At 42.4% G+C, this 20,160-nt stretch overlaps 1 long non-coding RNA gene across 1 annotated transcript; it reads left to right on the plus strand.

Annotated features, from left to right (window-relative positions):
* The first annotated feature begins 166 nt into the window (after positions 1-166).
* On the plus strand, positions 167-18,536 carry LOC125309334. Its single transcript, XR_007196114.1, has 2 exons — positions 167-405; positions 17,990-18,536. It is a non-coding gene; the product is annotated as an uncharacterized LOC125309334 (long non-coding RNA).
* The last annotated feature ends 1,624 nt before the right edge of the window (positions 18,537-20,160 follow it).

The raw sequence follows: 20,160 nt of genomic DNA on the forward strand, positions 1-20,160 counted from the left end.
TTCGTGAACGCAGTTTCCTCTTGTATCCAGGGTGTCAGTCAGAGGTTAACGTTTTTATCCGTCTGTTATTGGATAGCACCCACAGGTTCAAGATGCGATTGGTCTACAGCGCGTCAGTCTGAGGCGCCGCGGGTTTCCGAGACGATCGGGAACGCGCGACGTAGACAGTGCACGTAACTGGCCAGAGAGTGTCTGGAGTCTGTCTGAAACTGATAAAAATTGGTGATGGAGTTTTAAGACTCTCGCTCCATATCCATTCGAAAAACGGAGAAAACGGAATGGGACTACGTGTTTTTTCTATCAGCAAGCAATGTTAGACCAATCGTTGTCAAAAAACAACATAGTCTTGTAACGCATCCAAAGTTTTATTCAGTGTTTATCACCAGACAGTTCATTATTTCACAGGTAAGACGACCGTGGTGGGGCGCAAGTCTTTCTTCTAATTCAGCCTGGCGGGGACACGACTCATGTTTAGCCTATAGCGCACAGGCTACTGAATCAGACTGCTAATGCATAGCTTAGTCTATCTATACGATGGAAGTATGTAATTTATAGGCTGCCCGAACTCTTGTTTTTGGCAAAAACGATAAGCGTTTGAATTGACGTCGCGGCTGTCTTTCATCTTTGTAGCCAAACAGGATATTCTTGACGCTGCCGGTTGCCGTTGCGCAGTGTTGTGAATGTGCGCTATAATAATAAAATGTGTGTTTTCGATGGAGGAACGCTTGCTACCAGATTTGTAGCCTACAGTCTGAGGTCTGCGCAGGTGACGCACCTTGCTCACACGTGCACGTCTGTTGTTAACCCTCAAAGGCGCGAAAGCAGGTGGCCACTTTGTTATGCTGCAGGGACTTTGAAGCCACAGCGACATCGCCATTGAAACCTCTGACCATAATAATAATAACCAGCCATTACTACTGCAAAAACATAGGCTATCCTTTGTCAATGTAAACTTTATCTGACATCAGCAGGTGTCCCACATGTTAGTTTGCATAGTTTCTGGTCACAGAGGTTTTTGACTGACTGCTGACATCTTGTGACACATGAACTGATGGCATTGCATATTTATCTAATTTTCTAACTTAGATAGATTCTCCCCCTCCCGTCCTGTGTCTAACCAAAGCCTATACAGCCTTGTCTTAGTTTACTACAACTGATCCTGTCGTGGGGTGCTCAAAGGGTGGCGCTATCTTGTCAGGGTGGAAAGCAACCCATAGCCATTACCTGTCACAAGAGAGAGGTTGTCTCACACAAGTTCTTCTAAGCATGAACAGTAATTTTTCCATATTCAGTGAAGTTAAAAGATTGCCACTGACAGTCAAGCTCAGCCAAAGGCCTACGTAGCCTACATCGCCTATTTGCTGAAAAACGACATTGAGTGTTATTAATCTATACATTTTCCATTTTATTTATTTTTGAAGATTATATTGTCATAGATGAAACAGTATAAGTAACATTGCTTGTTTCATATTGGTTGTAGCCTACTGCAGTTTGAAATGTTACAATTTGCAATTGTACAATTTCAAAATTGCAGTTTCAGTGTGTGAGCTACTTCTAAGCTTTTTTTTTTACATCAGTAGGCCTATGAGTTCTGGAAGAGGCCATGAATGTGTAGTCTACTTGTAGTCTAAAATGTTTCCGTAATGTTCCATTTAATCCCTCTGATACTCCTAAATAAAATAATGCTCTGTTGCTTTCATCTGAGTGCTCAGTTTTCAGTTTTGCTGGTTCACCACACAGTATTTCTGTGAGCCAGTCAGCTCTGCTCTGTCACCACTGTTATATAAACATGGTGGAGTCATATGACCAAGCTGGCTGTTCTGCTATACGCTAGTGAAACAAGATGGCTGCCAGTGCGGGTTTTGGTAGAGAGCATTTACCTCATGGTTGTATCGCTTTGCCATATTCATGTATTAGAATTTATGTCAGGTTCTCAAATTTGCATGCAACAGCTAAAAACCTTTTTTCTTTAATTTCACCAGAACATTTTAGTCCTCTTTCAGTCCTATTGTGATATGTTTGATTTAATTTTGTAAAAACAAATGGCATGCATAACCCTAGTGATTGACCATTCAACAGTATCATGCACATCAATTTGACAGTCCACTTTAAACATACATTGAGGGGAAGCAGGAGATTCTGTTAGTATTGAGAGTGCTGCGTTTGATGTGCTGTTTTGTTAGTGGACAATGCGCTTGAGTTTCATGCATTCCCTCAAGGTCATCTAGTATATTTCATTCTCAATTCAACATTTACCACTTCATTTATTTAGTCTTGATCACATCTTCTTGCATTTGCCCTAGATAAATGTAATAAATTCCACAGTGTTTCCCATTTAAGTTGTTTTTGAGCGGGTAGGCGTGAAAACTTGTGCAACTGAGAGGCATGTTTAGGTTGTGCATAAAAAAGACATTAGGTTGTAATCCCATGATGGTACGGTCTCCAGGAGCTAATGTGTTGCTGCATGTTCTAGTGTACAGGGGGAACAGGGTTTTTCAGGGGTACTGGGCTTTCCTCCGGCTGATCACAGGAACTGTCTGTGTTTTGCGGCTTTCATGTGCTGCTGGAAATGTCCTGTGGGCCCCAGCCTGACATGATGGGCTATTATGGGTTTACCACTCTACTCTATTTATCTCCCACTGGCTAGCCTCAACAGATCACTTCATCAGCAGCTGCTTAAGTGTTTTATGACATATATGTTGGTGGTATTTGGTCAGTGCTGTAGTTCGTATGTTGATTGCCTGTGTGTGTAGACAGGAGTCTTCACATTTCTCTAGTTGCTTTGGCCTATTTACGTCTCTCTTGCCAGGTTTCATATGTGTATTAGATATTTTTGCAAATAGTTTTGATATTATTTCGTCTTGATTGCATTTTATCTTCTGCATACGCGATAATATTGATGTATTGGATTTTTAAAAAAATTAAAACAGCACAATGTTGAACAATTTTAATGTTGTGTATTGGCATATTTTTTACGTTTCAAATTTATCAGTATATTTTAAATGAAAGGATGGCTGAGCCATTTAATTTATCTTTTAAAAAATTAACTCAAGAAAACTCAAGAATCAAGTGTTGCCATATAGCTACTTCACCTACAGAATTGTACGAATATACCTTTATGTCCCATCTTAGTAATTTCAGTAGCCTTGGGGACTATCCACTTAATAATGATTAAATATGCACAGTTTAGGCTACTGCGTGCATACATTGTATTCTTACAAAATAAACTACAGTCTGGGTTAGGGTCAGACGTAGAGATAGGACGTATTGAAGTGAGTTAGGATAAGTGTCTGGACTGACGTGATAAGTATAATAAGGAACATTAATGTTACCTGACCTTACCTGACTTCTAAAATAAAAACAGAACCGACCTTTATTAATGCAAACACGGGCATATTCCGTACAGAAATATATCTGTATATATTACATATTATTAAAAGTCTATACGAAAGCCGACTTTTAACCAAACATACATGTAGGGCTCATTTTTTGGGCAAAAACAATATATAATCTTTTTACATTTATAGGTCAACATTCTGAATGCCCATTTGCAGTATAAGGTCTGGTTTTCAAAATGAACACCCCAATACCCATACCCTGCAATTTTAACGAGCCATGCAATTATTCACTGCTAGTGTTTTGTAATTGTTTTAACGACAATACATTGCATATATGCAGATATTAGTGTGTACTTGAATTTCACTTGTTTCGCTATACCGTTTACTTGTTTCGCTATACCGCTTTCAAATTACTGTTTTCTGGCCAGTAAATAACTGCAATATTTGTGTTCACTTTTACTGGGTAGAGGATAAGACAGGACAAGAATAGTCCCAGAGCCTTTTAAATTGAGTTCTACTACTATGTCATATGTGTTTGGCCTTTGAGTGTGCCAGCAGAGATCTGTCGGTAGCTGAGGCGCTTCGATGCTCAAAGTGAATTTCAGGAAAAATGTCCTGTGTACCACTCCGCCAAGCGCATTTGGGCATGCCATGGAAGAATGACAGGAATTCTGTCAGGGAAAGGTGTGTGATGGCGTGAACGTGGGGGAGCCTGCAGGCAGATGAGTATGCTTGCTTGCACTGGAGGGGCTAATAGCACTGGAGGTCAGATCTTTTTGTCAAGCCTTGTGTTAAGGCTCGCGCTGAGTAATCGCACTTTCAGCTCCACCATCCTGTCATGTCTACCCATCACTTCATGTAAATACTCATTCCTGATCTCTTCATTGAGTGAAATAATTAGATGGGTTTATTTGCACGCTTTGGGCTTCAGACCTGTCATAACTCAGCTAAAAGTACTACTGTTTTCCTGATAGCTTGACTTCGTCTGAGCTTAAATGCCTCCTGGCAGTGTCTTGCAGTCATGGGTTCCTGTGCAGGAACAATAGTAATGTCGATCTGATTTAAGACACATCTAAAACAGACGAAGTCGAAATGTGGCTGAAAATGTGTTATGGGCGCGACTGTGTTGGTGAGCATTGTAGCTCGGCCATTTTGGCTGTTATTGTGCAGAGTACTGTTGGTCCAACAGCGACCCCCTACTGCCTGTCTGCCTGTGAGTGGCAGGTATCTTTTCTTGGCATTGCAGCTCTCCCTGTCTGGCAGTGTTCTGGCATATTCCATATAACAGCAGCAGCAGCAGCATTTAAAGGACTGTGTTGGCGATGTGCCTGCCCTGACAGAAAAAGAAATGCAAACCCTCTCCCCGCTATGCCTTGCTTTTCTTCCCTTGTCTTCCTTCCCTCTCTCTCTTTCTCTCCTGATGGTGGCGTAGCAGGGTGATTCTCCACACAGCTGCCCCCCTGAGTTAAGCAGAGTGGGCTGCAGTGGGGTAGCGGCCTCCATTTTAGGGTGCACTGTTCAGGGGGAAGATGGAGAACCTTGCCCATGTACTGTGCTATGGTAGCTCAGCGGAAACACACACTACTCAATGCCAGCGCTTCGACTGTACGTCTGTTGGGCAGCTGAATGCCATCCGAGCACAGTAGATATTGTGTCTTGCACTGATCTGAGTGTCAAATGCAATGCCGCTTTTTATTTTCCCCCTAATATTTGACCAATCACACGCACAGGAAATTGTGTAATATATCAACATTTAGGCCATAGTAGTCCAATGATAGTCTGTGTGATTTTATCAATCTGCGATCTACAATATAACATTTTACGTATTATGAAAAATGTGATAGCGCGGAATATTTTGTGATATATCAGCATTTGTTTTTGAAAAAAAATTGTTTAGATGCTTTCTAAAAGTGGAAGCGTATTGTTGTACAGTTACAAATTATTATTGTTGTAACATTTGTTTAGATCTTCTAAAGACATATTTAGGAAACGACTGAAAATATTGGAAAAAGTGGAGTACACCCCTTAGATCAGTAAGATAGCAACTAATAACAATAAGTTTACGTTCAAAGTGTTTTAAGTGCAAGATCCGTTTAGTTATAGCAATATATGACTACATACTATATGCACTGAAAATGCGAAAGAAGAAAGAAGCGGTGAAAATAACAAGAATAAAAAATAAAGGCCTTATCAAAATGAATCAAACAAACAACAACAAATAAAAATGGTAATGACCAGACATGGCTACAATTTAATAGATTTCAAAATTGTAGGATCACACAAAATCAAGACTTAATATTGCTATAGAGCTCAGCCTCAGCATTTTCATCCCGGGTGAAGTATGAGGGTCAGCAAAGTGAAGCGATTACTTCGTCAACACAGTGATAAATATCTGGAACATGAAATGTAAGATGATCGAGTGAGACACTGACCTGCACAGAATCTGGAGCTATCCAAAAGAGAAAAAGCATAACAAATCTGATGGTACTTTTTAAAATGTAAAATGGGTTTTAACCACAATGACCAGCATTTCTCTGTTGTAGCACAGGCCAGTCAACCTTGTCATACAGTACTTGAATGTGAATTGTGCACTGTGTTTTAAAGTGTCACCAGATTCTACCTTTACATTAGACATACGGAAAGACGACCAATGCACCTGTAAAACAAGTTAAAACCTTTGAGCACAACTTTTAAACAAAATTATTAAAAGTGAACTCTGACAGCAAACTTTTATTCAGTCCAGTCAGATTTCCCAAATGTTTATACAAGGTTGATTTCTAGATAGATAGATAGATACTTTATTGATCCCCAAGGGGAAATTCAAGAAGGAAATTCTTGTATGCTGTGAAGTGTTAAATGCAGATTACAGAGTAAGGCCTCTATGACCAACAATGTCTGTTCATGTGAATATTATTAATCTTGTCTTGAAGCAATTTAGGTGCCCATGTCACCCATTTGCAGTAAACTATAGGAAGGCTCCATATTTTCAAGAGAAACCTGCATGGTGTTGTACAGCAATGCAAATCTAGATGACCATTGTTCAGATTAAATGTATTGTTTCATAAATTGGCCTAAGGACTGAACCTTGGGGGACACCTGATATATAAGAACTTAGACAGGACAACCTACATAGTGAGACACTGTTACCTATTAGACATTGCATCTACACATACATAGTAAAAACAAAACGGAATGATCTAGGTTAAGAAAAGATGATGTAAGGGGTCCACCGCTCCTGGTAGATCTGTTAAAAAAGCTAACAAAACCTTTTTCTTTTGTCTAGTGTTAAATCGATGTAAATTGTTACTAAGAAGTGGTACATCCTACAAAAGTCTGAAAAGAGAACTATGCAAAGTTGAAACAGACCACTTTAACAACTCCAGGGAGCATTTCCAAATTATTACTGTGATTCTGAGACATCTTTACCATTTTTCTTGAGCAGGAGAAGAACCAACTTTTTTGGCTTTTTGCCTATGATGATGGTGAGGCTGACGGTACGGTGTATGAATTATGGAACTACCTATACTGAAAGTTATAGAAAACAGAAGGACAGCACCCTGTAGAGGAGGCTCATATCAGGATCATTAAATGGCGAGCATCAACACTTGTGTAAAATATAAAACTGTTTTAAACAATTGCAGACCGTCAACAATGTTGGATTGTTGTAGAGGCCACTTTTCCTAACTATGATACATTGGAGAAAAAATATTTGTGTCCAATTGCCTTATTAAAATAGCCTGCTAGTAACTCACAATGTTTATATTCATGATTTTAAAACCTTGATTTTTATACAGCAAAAAGTTAACTATTGCATATTTAATATTGCATTATTCATTTTCAGGGTATTACTTCACTACTTCAATATTTTACGTACTTAGTCTTGCCTAAATATGTCTTTGAAAAGTATATTTCAAAACTGGTTATATAGTGATATTTTTTAACCATATTGAAACATTCCATGGTGTTTAACTCAAAACATAGTTTACATGGTACCACTCAGACTGCTTCAAACTACTAGTTAATATGTTGGAGTCGTTCTGAAGGCCAAAGTAATTTTGTCACATTCATAGTATAACCATTATTCCTGGCCTAGGCTTCCAAATGAGTAAAACTTGTCAATCTGAATGAGCAAAAGCCACCCGCCATATGAAATTGAAACATATAGCTCAAAACAACACACAACCTCTCATCAGCATGCAACAGTGCAGTATATTAAAAAATCATCCAAATCATTTATAACCTGTCAATCTGAGCGGCCTCTTGGTTGGAATAAGAATGGATTTTCCACGACTTGCCTAAAAACAATCGACTCTTGCTCTATAAAACATAAAGTCTTGGGGTGTGAGGCTTCTCAGAGTGGGATTTTGTGTTGGGTCTATGGGGAGGGGGAGGGGGGGGGTTTGCTTGCTACTCAATCTGTTCTCTGCTCTTACGCTACATTCAGGACACACTACGCCCTGCCTGTGATCTTCCTACCACAAAGGTATAGGAGAGGAGGGGTATGGGTGTGTTTTTTTTTGGATGTGTGTGTGTGTGTGTGTGTGTGTGTGTGTGGCTATGAGTGGATTGGGTGATATTTGTGGCTTAGTAAGTTCAGTGGTCTGTGCTCCTTAACGATCTGCTATTTGGTAGAATAACTGACTTACTGAGTTTGACCTTCAGCTCCATTGCAATAGAACATGCACTGCTCCAGTCAGTGTTCATGGGAATGTTTTAATCAGAGGCCATCGTGTACATGCTATACTTTGAGAGTGGTGCTGGCCTCTCTGCTATGCCCAGTGAGACTGATTTGCATGTGATCTGTTTTGAGTAAACCCAGAAGAAAATTTCATTCTCACCCATACTATTCCAAAAGTCAGTCAAAACACATTAAAGCAATTGTAAATATCTACAAAGTTTCGAGTGACTTAGATGTCACTCGAAATGTAAAAAGAAGTGGGGAGATCATCAAAGGAAGGATTTGGCACCAATTGCACACTTTTCAAATTATTTTTTTGCGTATTGCAGGATTCATGCGGTCAGAATTGTATGTGTGTTTTATGTATGTTATGTAGAGAAAACCTTACCTGATTTTGACTGGACAAATACACACTTGATTACACTTGACAATTTGTTTGAGCTATTTCAGCTCAGTTTTGAGAGTTAGGTTGGTTGTTTCTTTTTGAAGACCTCCCATCAACGATGTGTGTAGCTGCTGAGTAAATAGAGTGCTTTTGTTCTGAGCTAGCGGAGAGCAACCTTGGGCTTGGGCTGATTGTGTGCCAGAGACATCCGTGGTAATGTTATTGGATTGTTTATTAGGGAATGTGAATATTTTCATTAAGTTGGGGAATAGAGCGAGGGAGGGAGGGAGAGAGCCTCACTCATATCTTCAAGGTCCCCAAAGGCACTGCAGTGTATTTTAATGAAATCTCATCTTCTATTCCATCTCTCTCTCTCTCTCTCTTCTCTCCCTTCTCTCTCACTCATTCTCTCCCCATACACACTTCGTTTTCTCCATCTCTTCTCTCTCTTTCTCTCCTTGCCTGTGCCTCCTATACACACAGCAGCTGCGTTCCTGTGTCTGATGGGCTTTTAATTAGCCCGTACGGTGGAGATGAGAACAAGCATGCCACAGCTTGTCGCTAAAACAGCTGATGAACAGGTCTTATCATTTCATTCAGTGACCCACCCCCACCCCACCCCAAGAGATCCACCAGCACATGCCCTCGCACCAAATGTTTAATAAAGCTTTCAAGTCATAATATTTCATACTCATGAAAATCAAGCCAGAAGTTCAGATGGTTCTCGACAAACGGGAGCCACAAATTGCATGCTATACGGTAGAGCTAATAGAGCCATGTGCGGCGCTCCCCAACACCCAACCATGACGTTGCAGTCTCCTTGGCGAAATGGGTGGTAGGTCGTAATGTTTATTTCGCTCTGGACAGGTCTGTTGTCTGCCTCAAGCCCATTTATTCCCACTCTACCCATCATTTTGGTGGAAAAATGCAAAACAACCCTACTTGATATTCACCTGTGTTTAGTATCACTTCAAGTATGCAATGAGCTAGTCATTATTAGCAAACAACTTCTAAACCACCCGCATTAGGCGTAATCAAATCAAAGTTGGAATAACAAATATATGCCTGAAAGATTAAAGTAATTGGCAAAATTATACCGCACCAATGTTTTTCATTTGCAGTTTTGATTAACATAGGCTTGGGATGGGTCTGGACCACTGGACCACACTGAAAAATAAATCTACCACAGGTCTCTGGTAATTAATTTTCAATAAATAAATGCATTTCTATTTGATGGAACCAAGATTGTCAGTAAGCGACACAAAATGATGCCCCCATAAACAGGGATGATTCAATCATTGGCCAAACGTCTCTTTTTTTGTTTTTCACTGCAAATTCGTAATTGTATTCCGCAACTGTTCCCTAGCTGGGATTTAATATGCTGACCCTTTCTGACATTCGAGAAGTGTGATTTCCCTGAACCTGTTTTGACTGACCATTTTAATGGAACAATGACACGATCAAACCCCCCTCACCCCCCTGTAGTCCGATAAGGCTACTCGCTACCAGCATGTGATGAGAGGTGAGAAGCAGGCACAAGTTAATGGGGAGAAAATGATTTTGGGGGATATAAAAGGTCAAGTGTATAAGCTCCAGTTAAAGGGCATTTCAGAGAAACACCCAAATTAACACTGCCAGTGTGTGTGGGTGGAAGGGGCAGGTTTAAACACACAGCCACCGAAAATATCAATTTCACGTTTGGTCTCACACTTTAACACCCAACACCATGGGGAGGTGTGTGTGTGTCTGTGTATTTGTGTGTGTGTGTGTGAGAGAGAGAGAGTCAGAGAGAGAGACAGCCCTAGTAGGGGCTGTGGACCAAACAGCCCCATGTTATCTCCCATCAAGTCAGGGCCTGAGCAGGATTAACCCCTGGGAGGAGGGCAGTCAGATCCTGGGGGCCCGGCGGCTCAGTGACCAGAGGTCAAGTCCACACTTCATTAGGACTGACCTCTAGACAGGCACGTCTGCTGGCCACTCTCCCTATAGGATCTCTTCCTGCATCCTTTTCTTTGTGTCACTCTTTTTCTCTCACTCTCTCTCTCTCTTTATCTCAATCTATCTCTTTTCCAACTCTCTCGTCCAGCTCTTTTTCCCGCTCTCTGTCTCTCTCTTTTTCCCGCTCTCTGTCTCTCTCTTCTTCCCGCTCTCTGTGTCTCTCTCTTTTTCCCGCTCTCTGTGTCTCTCTCTTTTTCCCGCTCTCTCTGTCCCTGTTTATCTTTGTACCTCTCACTTGCTCTCCTTTTCTGTGTCATTCTCGGCATGTCTTGTTCTCTTCATTAGTCTTGTCTCCCTCTGCGTATTTCGCACTTTCCTGCTGTTGTTTTCTTGTCTCTCTTTCTTTTCCTCTTGCGCTTTCTACCTTTGCCGCTTCCCTTTTTTCTCATATCACTCTTTCCCTGCCCTGTGGAAACAGGTAAGGAGTAAGCAAGGGGTTTGTGGCTCATACCCCCCTCCTCACACCAAGAAAAATCCTCTCTCTGGTGGGTTATACTCCCGAGCTCAGCGATAGAGTTGCACACCAAAAACACACTGGCTTCTTATCGGCTCTCTTCCTCCCCTTTCCTCACATGTGGTGCAAGACTCTTCCATTGCCAAATATCCCCTTCCCTGACTGGGGAAATGCCTGAAGAAGGCAGAGGAAAGCTTGAAGTGGAGCTTGCACACCTAACTGGCTGGTACATGCACACATGCAGTGCAGTGCACACCCACACTCAAAAGGCCAGAGTAATTGGAATGTTTCTGTGAGTGTATGTGTGTCTATCTGTGTGTGTGTGTGTGTGTGTGTAATCCCCATGTCTCTGCTTTATAATATTGTGAGATGCTTAGGGAGAACAGGTGAGAGGAAGTGAAATACCTGCTGATTAGTTATGGTCCGCTCCAGGTGAGAGACAGGTACAGGGCTCAGGTTATTCTGAGCAAAGATTGCCTTTTATTAAGGAAAACTCTGTAATGCAGACTTCAGGTGTTTGATATGTGCTGGTGCTACGTGTTCTGGATCGCTACCTCACAGAAGTTATGTGCTCTGAGAGAACCACCACTTTCCCCCTCATGAAATTGCAAGTAACCATTTTGAAGGAATTGACATACACACATTACGGACGACTATAGATATGATTACCAAAATGCCACCGGCTTAGCCATCAAAAAGGAGAACTGCCTAAATTAACTATTAGGTGGTGTATGCCATCAGGTCTAATCGAAACCCAAGGAGTGCAATCATTGTACTTGAGATGTGCCTTCACCGTCTTCTGGTTTTGGTTGACTCATACAATACCTATTTTAGCCACATCTGTGTATTCAGTGGACAGCTCCACACTGTTAGACCTGGTGCAGTGCAGTCTCTGTCTGTTTTTAATGAAATGTTATTTTCGCGCACACAAAAATGTGCAGCCCTTAACAGTTTCAATTCAAAATAACGCCGGGAAATCTGTGAGAGGGAGAATTTGTGCCATGCTCCGCAGGTTCAGTCTGGCACCATGGTGCATGAAAAAAGGAGCTTTTAAACTGGAATACGCCTTCATTCCAAATTTAATTCCTGTGCACTCCCCCTGTTAAGAACTCCACAGAGGAAGAGCTCTATACGCCCACCCGTTAATAAGCAACAGAAGTAGCAAAACTTTAACTGCTGAAGACTCTGGAGTTTTTCCGTAGACTCTGCTGTTTTAATGTGTGTGAATACACAAAGCATTGACAGCATGTGCGATTTTCAAACACATTCAACTTCATTAACATGATCACGCTGACTTATGTTGGTTTAAAGCATCTTTTCATGGGATCGGTACATTTTTCCCAACCGGGAGGTACATCTTGACCAGACACACCAGGCAGCACCGTTCACTTAAAAGTGTCTCTTTGTGCTGAAGGAGATGTAATCATGTGTAATGTTCCTGCTGTGTTCTGTGTCTCTGTGCATGGTCCCTCTCTCCACACTCTCCACAAGCTTTTGGTCTGCCATTCCCACTCAGGGTAATAAAGATGCCGGGCCAGGCTTTCATTAGTCAAAGCCTGCAGGCAAACACTGCCACTGAGGAAACACACACACACACACACATGCGTGCTCACACACACATGCAGACACACACACACACACACACACACACACACACACATACATGCGCACACACACACACACACACACACACACACCTATACACACACACACACACACACACACTCACACATACATGACACACACACACACACACACACACACACACACACACACACACATACATGCGCACACACACACACACACCTATACACACACAGACATACACATGCACACACACGTACATGTGTACACACACCACACACACATACACAGAATGAGAGGGAGAGAGAGAAAGGCAGACATAGACACATGGAAGCACAGGCTTGCTTTTTGCAGGGCTGTCCATCAAACCCCAATCTGAAGCGCAGAGAGAGGGACACTATTCACTTGACACATGACCAGAGGCTCACTCAAGCTGAGGATGGCCTTTTACTGATCCATTCATGTATTTATTCATCTGGGGAAACAAAGAACAAAGAAGGTACAATGCAGTGCACAAACCATGCAGATTTCCTGTGTCTTTGGTAGGCCGTAGCGAAAATGGAGGATAGTGAAAAAACGATGCCATATAACTGAATAAACCTTACAAACACATTTCCCCGCAAATCGCCTATCAGTAATATTTCACTTGCGTAGATGTAATGTAATGCAGATTGAGTTCATAGATTGAAAACATTTTGTAGGTAGTAGAGGTTGTTGATTTTTTTTTGTTGTATAGTAGTGGGCCGATTTTGAGATCAGTGTTGTACGAGTATCACAGGATGGCTAAGGCGGGCAAGGGGAATATAATATGGAACCGCTTCTTCCACTGATTAAGTGGAGACTGAATCTGCACTGCACATAGATGACATCTGCGCCGATACTCATCTGAGAGATAAGAGGTAACATTTATTTTTGCCGACTGAATTGGCACAGCCTGTCCATTTTTTCAGTAATCACTGTGATGTTGTTGCCGTTAGGAGCTTCTGGCTGCATCAGCGTCACTCTGCTTGCTGTCTCCATCCACAAAGGAGAAAAATCCCAAACAACATCATTTCTCCTCGTGCAGCGTGGCAGTTGCAGCTCTCCCCCAGTGAAGCTTCAGGAGTGCGCCGGTTCCGCTGAGAACACTGCTGTCCAACGCGTACGGCGTCTTTCTCTTTCTCACACAAACACACACACCACACGCAAACCCCACACAAGCAGTGTCAAAATAAAGCTTTCTATCTTGCATTCCAATGGTCTCTTTAGTGGGACAGTTTCTCTTCTTTGGTTTTCTTTCCATCTCCCATCTTCCTGTCTGTCTGTCTGTCTATTAGTCTGTCTGTGTTTCAGTATTTGTTATGTGAACTGAACTATGTTACCAGATAGTGAACTATGAACTATGTTACCAGATCTGTATGTCTATATAAAGCCTTGTTTAAAAAAGCCAGTCCTGTGTAATTAAGACTGATGCAGGAGGAATTAGCCCATAAACAAGGAAATTAAGGTCTCCTGTAGCTTCTGCAACCCCAGGACGAGCATGAGATTAAATAGGATTCAAGGTGATTTTGTGCAGTACCCCCTCAGCATCGGAAAACTCCAGCTGGGTTTAGAACAAAAAATGGAATCCACCATGAGCTCCGATGTTGCTGTGCTGAATAAAACAATACGCTAGCTAGGCCCATTTCATATGTTCGCTTCGATGTAAGTAACAAATAGCAACAGATGCACTCTGTTTATATTACTCATCTCCCTGGGACTTCTTGTGGTGTTTTTGTAAACAAAAACGGTATAGATGGTGGGTTTAGATGTATTATTTTCTATTGTTAGCTGCAGCCCTATCTCTGCGCATTCATACCCACATAGATTGTAGGGTGATTTCCATGTGGACCAGGAAGCTCTACAGTATGTTTGCTTGTCTGTCTGTGCTTCTGTTGGAACAGCCTGCGTTTATTGGAAGAGAGAGAGAGAGCGGAGTAGTGGAGAACAGGGAGGGGTACAAAGCCTTCTCTCCTGCCCCACTTCTTTTTGTGTTGTTTTTTTGGGGGGGTGGGGGTGGGGGGTGTTATTAGCTCCCCAGATGGTAAAGGGGTGCAGAGTCACCCCTTTGTGTGTGCTGGTGTGTGTGTGTGTGTGTGTGTGTGTGTGCATGTGTTTGTCAGAGCGGGACGGGGCTGGTGAAAGGCCGTGCCCTAATGTGATCAGTGGCAGCGGAAGAGGCGGGGAGCGCGCAAACAATGGGCTTTGGAGCCCGGGCCCATCCAGAGGCCGTGCCCTCACTGCCCTCTGCAGCCCCTGGCCCTCGCACCCTGCAGGGGGCTTTGATCAGCAGAGGGAGGACCCCCCCCCAACCACCTCCTGGACACCAGCACTTACACCCACAACACCACTTTCCTGTGTATCCTGCACTTGGCCAGCGCTGACCCCTCCTTCCGGAAGGATCCGCAGGGAAGCGGCGAAGGGGAAGGGGTGAGAAGAGGGGGCACGGCCCACCTTGACCCGTCTAGACGCCGCTGTGTGTTCTGCTGTTACCAAGGGGAGGGAGTGAACTCTGACCCCTGATGTAGTCGGATGGGAAGCGCAATAGTGATTTGTGTGTGTGTGTGTGTGTTTGTTTGGGGCGGAGGGCTTAAGGGCGAGAGTGCTAGGTTTGTTCAGGGCTGGTGCTACACGGAGAGAGCATTGGCAGAGAGAGAGAGTTTAACTTTACACAAACTTTTGTTCTTTTGTTTTCTTTTTTCAATGCCCTCCTTAGGATGCCCCTGTTTAGTTTTTTCTTCCAAAGTGGGTGTTAGGACATGAAGTCAGTTTCTTGGCATGAAGCGAGTTTTACTGTGTTTTCTGTTGCAACTATGCAGAAGAGTCAGTTTAGCAGTTTATTTTTAGACCTGGAATGTGTAGTGGCTTAAAACTAAGGCGTTGCGGCAGCACCCCTAAACACTCATTCAAGTGTCTTCTCTACCTGGATTACTTTTAATGTTTTACTCCATGATGTCCTCCCAACCTCTGTAAGTACCATGAGTAGCCTAATAATTGAGCTTATATGCTGTGGTGTTGTCATGACACAACCTTAGCCATTTAACCTAGCCCTCGTTTTCCACTGTTTGTGTTATCCTGGTCATATTTTTATTCCCCTCGTTTCCATAACTCTGTGATGAATATGACATGCAAGATTGAGTTGCCCAGTTTTTTTTCCTGAATGCTTACATGATCAAAGAGTAATGATGAACCTTTGATGGACTGTTAATATTATTTGATTCCTGCAGAAAATAAATGAAAAGCTGGTATGTGTCCACTGGATGCCACTGACAGTGTAAATGGTATAGTATTGTTACTACCAGCGGTTATGAATCCTTTGTACTAGGAAGCATTGTTTCTGTTTATTATACTTAAAAGATTTGTATGTAAAGCAGGCTATGCATAATTCCCTGATTGAGCGGTATGACTGTGGATATGAACGAAGGATTTAGAATGCTTTTTGAAAATTGGATTTGGTGAAATTATTTATTTATTAAATTGATTCATTATTTCATTGTAATCTCGATGTGGCAGGTTTGCATCACCACGATGGCACGCCACGTGCTTGCTGATTGTTGTATGACCTATTTCCAAAGCACTTTGTTTGGATGCCTATTAATGCCAATAAAACACGCAAAATCATACAGCAGCAGTCACTGTGTGGAGTTCTGTTTATTGTGTTTAGAGTAAATTCTCTTTTTTCTTTTTCTTTATCTCTCTCTCTCTCTTATAAACACATACACATACAAACAGAAGTTTCGATGCAAAACTAGACATTCGGTGCAGGGAGTTAATTGTGTGTGTGTGTGTGTGTGTTTTGGAGTGCTGGTTGTCAAGTGTGTCCTAGGTCGGATGACTCAGAACGTGTAGGATGGGTGTGAGAGAGTGGGCACTCTAGGTTGTGTCAATCGGGCGGGTTGTCTGCAGAAATGGGGGGACTGCTGTTGTTGCAGTGAGAGCTCAAGTGGGCGTTTGCTGCTGCTACTGTGTTTGGAAGCTGGGCATTAGGACTCCCCAATGCCTTCGGTAGGGCCCCGCCCTCCCAATCCACTCACACATTCACCAATCAACCTTGTGCTTAGCGACCCACTCATTGCTTCCTGCTAGTTATCTTTCGCTGCTATCCTATGTCTCTTTGGGTGCATCTGTCGCCATCTGTTTTCCTTATCTGTGTTTTAATCATGACGATCGCTAACCCCTATTCTCAGTCTTGTGGTCTTGCGTGGCACTTTGATCCATCGACTTTGAGTCATTGTTTTTGTCTGAATACTATTCCTCTCAGAGGGGAAAAGAGGGGAAAATGTTTGTTCCGCTTTAACATTCAGCACAGTGTTTTAGGAATTGCTGTGTCAGATTCTCCCACTGTGTGTGTGTGTATGTGTGTGTGTGTGGAAGGGAATAGGGAAGCCCGTGTTCCAGAGGCCAATGCAGATGTTATTGTCTTCTCTCTAGCTCTATCTGTCTGCACACCCTTGGCCGCCATGGTGCGTAACCATGGTGAGTGAGTGACAGATGAGTCCCACACACAGGGAGGGGGTGTGTGTGTGAGTATGAGTGTGTGTCTGCCTGTGTGCATGTGTGTGTGTATGGTGTGTGTGTGTGCGTGTGTGTGTCTGTGTGTGGTGTTTGTACAGAGGAGAGATGGTGGGAGGGAGAGAGAGATAGAGAGAGTGGAGTTCTGCCTCACCACGCAAACACTGGCAGTGAAACGTGTCAAAGTCAATCTGCCGCTCGGTCCATGTTGGGCCAGAATGAATGTGGAGCAGTAATGTGTTTGTTTACCATGGGCTTATTTTCACACCAGCCAACTCGCCTTAGTGTGATTATGAACTGGTTGTGTGAAACGCGAGATGGCGAGCGCCATTTCCTCTCCGTCTCAAACATGGTGGCTGTTGCTCCTGCCATCACTGTGGCCGCCCTTCACTAGAACATTTGTTCCAAAGGTTGCTGGGGGTTGCAAATTAAATTGCGGTGGTGCCTTGAAATTAATGAGTCTTAGCGAAATTCTCTATTTTGAAATCGACCGAAAATGAGGATAGCGTGTGGCTAAGTATTCTCTGAATGCTGTGCACGTGCTACTTTGTCCAGAAAAAAAATAATTAGCTTTTAATTAGTATCCTCATGTGATCATATACCAAAGCACTAAAATGCTATTTAGCTATACAGTTATGCACACCAACAAGCATCGGAAATTTGGTTTGGATCACTCTATATCATAATGCTTTGTAAATTTGAGCAAAACAGACATTTACATCTAGCATAATTTCAAATGCTATCATAGTAAACAATTTGTAAGAAATTCTTTTCACATGTTCTCTGGTCCATGTCTGCATCCATGCGTAAATGAACTATTTGACATATTGTCGAAAGGGAACAACTAATATTGTTTTGTAAAAGATGAAGGGTTGGGTGCATCACGACAAATAGCACAACAAATCACAACATAAGAGAGCGCTCGAGCTCATTCCATCCTGTTTCACTGCACTGATGACATTTTGTTCTCTTCCTCTTTTTCTCTCCTTCCCTGGTTCCCTGCCCTTCCCGCTCTGTCCCAGCCCTCGTCCAGTGAAGGCGTGATGAAGAGGATGTCCTTCCCTGGTTCCCTGCCCTTCCCGCTCTGTCCCAGCCCTCGTCCAGTGAAGGCGTGATGAAGAGGATGTCCTTCCCTGGTTCCCTGCCCTTCCCGCTCTGTCCCATCCCTCGTCCAGTGAAGGCGTGATGTAGAGGATGTCCGTCCATGAAATATGTCTACAGCAGTAGAGCAGGTACTGAGCTGACACAGATGTATCACCCCGCCTGTCTGTCCATCCCTCGCTCTGCGCTGTCCTCTACACTCCAGTCTTTTCTCGCATCTGGCCGCCACTCAGCCACACTCTTGTCCCTCTTTGCTTCGCCTGTCCAGTTACAGTGTCCACACACACTGCCCTATACATTTGAGATGCACACATACTTGCAGCAGAGGTACAATAAGTTGGTGAGCCTTCCCATTCTTTCCACATGCCCTCTAGTTCTGACCCTCTTCAGTTCTTGCTCTTGTGTTGCAGTAATGACTCCTGTGTTTATCCCACAGTAATGAATAAAGACATGATAATCACTGACTGATTTTGGTTTGAGAGTTTTAAATTGGCTCCTCTTACAATCTAATAAAGTGAGAATTGGTCCAATCTGACAAATTATGATAAGCACTGACGGACACTTACAGACAAAAATGCTATATCTCAAAAGCACATTTTACATCTTTACTTACCAAAAAATGACATAACCTTGTTTCTTCATTGTCCAGAAGGATGATTGTGCCGACTATCCTTTTGATTGTATACTAAATTACTTGTCTATATTTTTTCAGCTACTCCTACTGCTCATTAACAATGTTTATTGGAAATGAAAACAGTGGGCCAAAGTAGCTTGCTGGGTGCATGCGTTGCTAAAACAATACTCATGGCTAAAAATGTATTCTATTTATTCTATTTTATAATTGTTTAAATGTGAAATGTGAGAGAGCAACCCTGACAGACTGTGCCGTCTTAGGTCTTTTTCATAATGAACACAATCATTAAGACACCGGGCCATTTGTACATGTCATAGGGTGTCCAACAGCAGAAGGGCAAAAGTCAAGTTGGAATGTCCAGAGGCTGGCGAGGAAGCAGGTAAAGGTCAGCTGCATAAGAAACGTTTAGTGCCGAGGGAAAGAAAGTCCAGTAATAAGGAATCATCATTTGGTATTTCTTCTGTTTCTAATAAAAGAAAATGAATGCTGTCTCTGTGGAAGCAGATATATTTTCCAGCATGTTCTGCAGAGTGCAGTACACACATTTTTGTGCGTATTTTAATTGAATTTAAATTATATTTTGTATTTCTGTCCAGTGGACACAATGCATTTGAAAGATATAATATAGCTGAAGGGCCTTATGTATGTGTGTATATGTGTTTGCATACTGTATGCATGCTGCAGGTATATATAGTGTTTGCATATTTGTACAATTGAGGTTCACCCTGGGTGATAAAGCGACAAATACATGACATATCCAAGTCATTGTGAATGCAGGATAATCAAAGTCTTATAAGACGCTATTGAGCTCTTATGTTTCACACCACACCAAACATTGGCAAGCGAGTCTAGTTCAGATCACAATATTCATGATCATACATCTCACTCATAGATTCACATATGACCCAGCTCTCGCCATGTCTTTTGCCACCACATAATCAAGACACAAACATGGAACTACCAGATACAGTTTTTGGTCTCTAGTGTCTTAACAAACTTGAGAACCAACTTACGCCAACTTTTAAATATTTTTGGCAATTTGGACTCTGGTCTGTGTGTGCCCTAATGAAACAAGGTGATTCAATTAGGGAAGTGTAATTACGATAGATGTCTTCATTAGACTGTCTTATTGCCGACCGTCTCATTATCACAAAACAATGTGTTCATCACGCTTTTTTAATGCCTCGGCGACGTAAATTATGCCATGCCACGGTTTTTCTTTTTATCAAACCGAAACTCTGTTCAGTGACTGAACCAAAGAGAGTATTTGCTGTCAGTCTTTCTTATACACTACTGTGATTTTTCGACATCAACTTCTCCTCGTGTTAATAAGTGCACTTGATGAAAGCGAGAATGGCAAAGCTCTTATTAGCTATGGCTATCAGATGTCTCGTATGAGAAATCCTTGGTATCTTTGACCACCTGCCTTTGTATCACAGTGCAAATGCCTTTCTTTAG

Source organism: Alosa alosa, chromosome 16 (assembly GCF_017589495.1).
Source record: "Alosa alosa isolate M-15738 ecotype Scorff River chromosome 16, AALO_Geno_1.1, whole genome shotgun sequence".
Lineage (NCBI taxonomy): Eukaryota > Metazoa > Chordata > Actinopteri > Clupeiformes > Clupeidae > Alosa > Alosa alosa.